The following is a 6,000-nucleotide window of genomic DNA, read 5'->3' as shown; positions in this document are numbered from 1 at the left end:
CAGGGTAGTTGACTTACACCTTCTAGAGCACGTTGGGTGGCACGGGATACATGCGGACGTGCATTGTCCTGTTGGAACAGCAAGTTCCCTTGCCGGTCTAGGAATGGTAGAACGATGGGTTCGATGACGGTTTGGATGTACCGTGCACTATTCAGTGTCCCCTCGACGATCACCAGTGGTGTACGGCCAGTGTAGGAGATCGCTCCCCACACCATGATACCGGGTGTTGGCCCTGTGTGCCTCGGTCGTATGCAGTCCTGATTGTGGCGCTCACCTGCACAGCGCCAAACACGCATACAACCATCATTGGCACCAAGGCAGAAGCGACTCTCATCGCTGAAGACGACACGTCTCCATTCGTCCCTCCATTCACGCCTGTCGCGACACCACTGGAGGCGGGCTGCACGATGTTGGGGCGTGAGCGGAAGACGGCCTAACGGTGTGCGGGACCGTAGCCCAGCTTCATGGAGACGGTTGCGAATGGTCCTCGCCGATACCCCAGGAGCAACAGTGTCCCTAATTTGCTGGGAAGTGGCGGTGCGGTCCCCTACGGCACTGCGTAGGATCCTACGGTCTTGGCGTGCATCCGTGCGTCGCTGCGGTCCGGTCCCAGGTCGACGGGCACGTGCACCTTCCGCCGACCACTGGCGACAACATCGATGTACTGTGGAGACCTCACGCCCCACGTGTTGAGCAATTCGGCGGTACGTCCACCCGGCCTACCGCATGCCCACTATACGCCCTCGTTCAAAGTCCGTCAACTGCACATACGGTTCACGTCCACGCTGTCGCGGCATGCTACCAGTGTTAAAGACTGCGATGGAGCTCCGTATGCCACGGCAAACTGGCTGACACTGACGGCGGCGGTGCACAAATGCTGTGCAGCTAGCGCCATTCGACGGCCAACACCGAGGTTCCTGGTGTGTCCGCTGTGCCGTGCGTGTGATCATTGCTTGTACAGCCCTCTCGCAGTGTCCGGAGAAAGTATGGTGGGTCTGACACACCGGTGTCAATGTGTTCTTTTTTCCATTTCCAGGAGTGTATGATTACCGAGTGTCCTATTTTGTGGAAAAAATGAAAGCCTCAAAGTTAGACAGTTAATTACATAATGCTGTTTGATCTTTTATGAGAAGGGCATATTCAGATTTACTGTGGATTTAGTGAAGTTGTGGAAGGCAGTAAATGCAGTTTTGTGAAGTTTCAAAGTCACCTATTTAATCATTTACTTGAAAGTAAAATGTGCTGTTCCTTTTATAAATTAAAGTTCTTAAAATTGAGGCTTATAACGTTTTGCTTAGTTAATGATCATAGTGCTACCTGTAGTAAATTTGAAAAGGTGAATCAGTTACTTGCAAATTTGTCAACATTGTGTTTCACTGTAGTAAAAGTGGAAAACTGCATTTATGGAAAATTATATGTTCATGATTACTAAGTGTTTGTCTCTCTTGTGTATTGGAAGTGCATATTAATAGTATGACAGGATCCACAGTTTGTCTATTGTGCTAATGCTAGGTAACAAGTAACGGGAAGACCACTATTTATGAAAACCATAATTTCTTTATTCAAAAGATAGTGAGAAGCAGCCTGTTAGTGGATTCCAATTAACTTTCATCCTAAATAGAATAGAATTCAGTTGAGAGATATTTAACCTGTGACTAGTTCAGAAAAATGCAGTGAACTGCATTTATAATTTATGTCAGCTAGGAAAATATTTGAACAAGAATACTCAACCTATATCCAATTAATGATTCTGCAGTGAATAGTAATAATAACGTTATAAAGACCATTCAGTTTGAGTAAGCATTGAAAATAATAGTGTGTTTTGTTATTCGTTATATTTATGCAAATACGAGGGCAGTTCAATAAGTAATGCAACACATTTTTTTCTGAGACAGGGGTTGTTTTATTCAGCATTGAAATACACCAGGTTATTCCCCAATCTTTTAGCTACACAACACTATTTTTCAACGTAATCTCCATTCAATGCTACGGCCTTACGCCACCTTGAAATGAGGGCCTGTATGCCTGCACGGTACCATTCCACTGGTCGATGTCGGAGCCAACGTCGTACTGCATCAATAACTTCTTCATCATCCGCGTAGTGCGTCCCACGGATTGCGTCCTTCATTGGGCCAAACATATGGAAATCCAATGGTGCGAGATCGGAACTGTAGGGTGCATGAGGAAGAACAGTCCACTGAAGTTTTGTGAGCTCCTCTCGGGTGCGAAGACTTGTGTGAGGTCTTGCGTTGTCATGAAGAAGGAGAAGTTCGTTCTGATTTTTGTGCCTACGAACACGCTGAAGTCGTTTCTTCAATTCCTTAAGAGTAGCACAATACACTTCAGAGTTGATCGTTTGACCATGGGGAAGGACATCGAACAGAATGACCCCTTCAGCGTCCCATACCGGCTGAGGGTATGGCTTTAAACTTTTTCTTGGTAGGGGAGTGGGTGTGGCGCCACTCCATTGATTGCCATTTTGTTTCAGGTTCGAAGTGATGAACCCATGTTTCATCGCCTGTAACAATCTTTTACAAGAAATTGTCACCCTCAGCCACATGACTAGCAAGCAATTCCGCACAGATGGTTCTCCTTTGCTCTTTATGGTGTTCGGTTAGACAACGAGGGACCCAGCGGGAAAAAACCTTTGAATATCCCAACTGGTGAACAATTGTGACAGCACTACCAACAGAGATTTCAAGTTGAGCACTGAGTTGTTTGATGGTGATCCGTCGATCATCTCGAACGAGTGTGTTCGCACGCTCCGCCATTGCAGGAGTCACAGCTGTGCACGGCCGGCCTGCACGCGGGAGATCAGACAGTCTTGCTTGACCTTGCGGCGATGATGACACACGCTTTGCCCAACGACTCACCGTGCTTTTGTCCACTGCCAGATCACCGTAGACATTCTGCAAGCGCCTATGAATATCTGAGATGCCCTGGTTTTCCGCCAAAAGAAACTCGATCACTGCCTGTTGTTTGCAACGCACATCCGTTACAGACGCCATTTTAACAGCTCCGTACAGCGCTGCCACCTGTCGGAAGTCAATGAAACTATACGAGACGAAGCGGGAATGTTTGACAATATTCCACAAGAAATTTCAGGTTTTTTCAACCAAAATTGGCCGAGAAAAAAAAATGTGTTGCATTACTTATTGAACTGCCCTCGTAGTTTGTGCTGCTCTAGCTGTTAGCTTCAATTTTACCATAAACATATGTATGTGTCAGAGTTCATTGCACTCGCGTGTGACCAAGTCTAGGTTGTGTTTGTCCGTTAAAGTTACTCATACCTACTTTCTTAAACGAGAACGTTAATCTTTCTCTTGCCTAATTAGGCTGGCGACCGTTTTCCTTTTTCTTTAAACAGTGTAGGTAGGCAAAAATATTGTTTGTTACTGTTCGAATATTTACGTAATTCTGACTTTCATTTTCCGATAAGCCACCTCCATTAGGTACAACACGGTCAATATAACAAAATTCCTCTCAGAGGGTAACACTGCTCTGTTGCGTTGTACCATAATTTCTTTAATAAAATAGTTTTATTTCACAACCTGCTTCCAGCTTTAAGATTATGGTACAGCAGTAGCAGACAGGAGTGTTATAAGTGCATCAAAAGAATTTATAATTCCAATTTGTTTACCTTGGAGAGGGACATCCAATGATACCACACTCAACACCCACCCCACCCTGTGCATGGATGGCGGAGGGACAACTTTGAAATCTTCAATGGGAACCCATATTTTTTATTGTAGATTATGATTATATGGCAAAATCTACATAATTTTGTTTTTTCTTCGTTTTGCCACAGATGGCGCTGTAACTGAAGGAACAGAAATAGGTACACAATCATAATCTACGATTTGCTACTCGATGACCCTTGAATATCCAGTGGCACGAGCGACCCCACCTCCATGCTGTGAGGGTAATGTAGGCCAGTATTTCATAATTTCTAATTGGAAACGCCATTCACAACATTGTATACCTCTGACATATCAAATAGGGAACTACTCGACACACCACTGGGGCTGTGGCTCAAGGCAAACACTACTCTACTTTTCCAATTAGAATAAGTGTTCAAGCATAGTACTACCAATTTCAATACACTTAGTTATCTGCTTTTCAAATGACCATACACAGGACAGAAGCATATCTGCGGAAATGTCAGCACAGGCGTTTCTGATGCGGTCGATCATGTCTTCATGGCCTGTTGGCACTTGCTGGTACATATTATTTTTAAATATCCCCAAAAAACAAATACGGTGATGTAATGGGCCAATTGATAGGGCCACCTCTGCCGATTCACCAACGAGCGTAAACATAGTGTAACAGTTACCACGATTCAATTGCGTAATACGCTGGGCATCCATCATGGTATGGATGATACTTATGAAAATGCAGTATTGTGACGGATAAGTGCATGGCAATTACACAGTGATTCAGTTTGACTGTAGGGACTAACCTATGGTATACCGGAATCACTGTGTAATTGTCAGGCGCTTATCTGTGGGGTGTGGTGCACTGACGCTAATACAGCTATTTTATTAGCTTCTCAATCAAGAATCATGAAAGGAGGCTGTATACATGGAAGAAGCCTGGAGATACTGACAGGTTTCAGATAGATTATATAATGGTAAGACAGAGATTTAGGAACCAGGTTTTAAATTGTAAGACATTTCCTGGGGCAGATGTAGATTCTGACCACAATCTATTGGTTATGAACTGCAGATTGAAACTGAAGAAACTGCAAAAAGGTGGGAATTTAAGGAGATGGGACCTGGATAAACTGAAAGAACCAGAGGTTGTAGAGAGTTTCAGGGAGAGCATTAGGGAACAATTGACAGGAATGGGGGAAAGAAATACAGTAGAAGAAGAATGGGTAGCTCTGAGGGATGAAGTGGTGAAGGCAGCAGACGATCAAGTAGGTAAAAAGACGCGGGCTAATAGAAATCCTTGGGTAACAGAAGAAATATTGAATTTAATTGATGAAAGGAGAAAATATAAAAATGCAGTAAATGAAGCAGGCAAAAAGGAATACAAACGTCTCAAAAATGAAATCGACAGGAAGTGCAAAATGGCTAAGCAGGGATGGCTAGAGGACAAATGTAAGGATGTAGAGGCTTGTCTCACTAGGGGTAAGATAGATACTGCCTACAGGAAAATTAAAGAGACCTTTGGAGAGAAGAGAACCACTTGTATGAATATCAAGAGCTCAGATGGCAACCAAGTTCTAAGCAAAGAAGGGAAAGCAGAAAGGTGGAAGGAGTATATAGAGTGTTTATACAAGGGCGATGTACTTGAGGACAATATTATGGAAATGGATGATGAAATGAAGATGAAATGGGAGATAAGATACTGCGTGAAGAGTTTGACAGAGCACTGAAAGACCTGAGTCAAAACAAGGCCCCGGGAGTAGACAACATTCCATTAGAACTACTGATGGCCTCAGGAGAATCAGTCATGACAAAACTCTACCATCTGGTGAGCACGATGTATGAGACAGGCGAAATACCCTCAGACTTTAAGAAGAATATAATAATTCCAATCCCAAAGAAAGCAGGTGTTGACAGATGTGAAAGTTACCGAACTATCAGTTTAATAAGTCACAGCTGCAAAATACTAACGCGAATTCTTTACAGACGAATGGAAAAACTGGTAGAAGCCGACCTCGGGGAAGATCAGTTTGGATTCCGTAGAAATGTTGGAACACGTGAGGCAATACTGACCCTACGACTTATCTTGGAAGAAAGATTAAGAAAAGGCAAACCTACGTTTCTATCATTTGTAGACTTAGAGAAAGCTTTTGACAATGTTGACTGGAATACTCTCTTTCAAATTCTGAAGGTGGCAGGGGTAAAATACAGGGAGCGAAAGGCTATTTACAGTTTGTACAGAAACCAGATGGCAGTTATAAGAGTCGAGGGGCATGAAAGGGAAGCAGTGGTTGGGAAAGGAGTGAGACAGGGTTGTAGCCTCTCCCCGATGTTATTCAATCTGTATATT

The sequence above is a fragment of the Schistocerca cancellata genome, chromosome 4, assembly GCF_023864275.1.
Source record: "Schistocerca cancellata isolate TAMUIC-IGC-003103 chromosome 4, iqSchCanc2.1, whole genome shotgun sequence".
Lineage (NCBI taxonomy): Eukaryota > Metazoa > Arthropoda > Insecta > Orthoptera > Acrididae > Schistocerca > Schistocerca cancellata.
Note: the sequence above shows the minus strand (reverse complement) of the source record.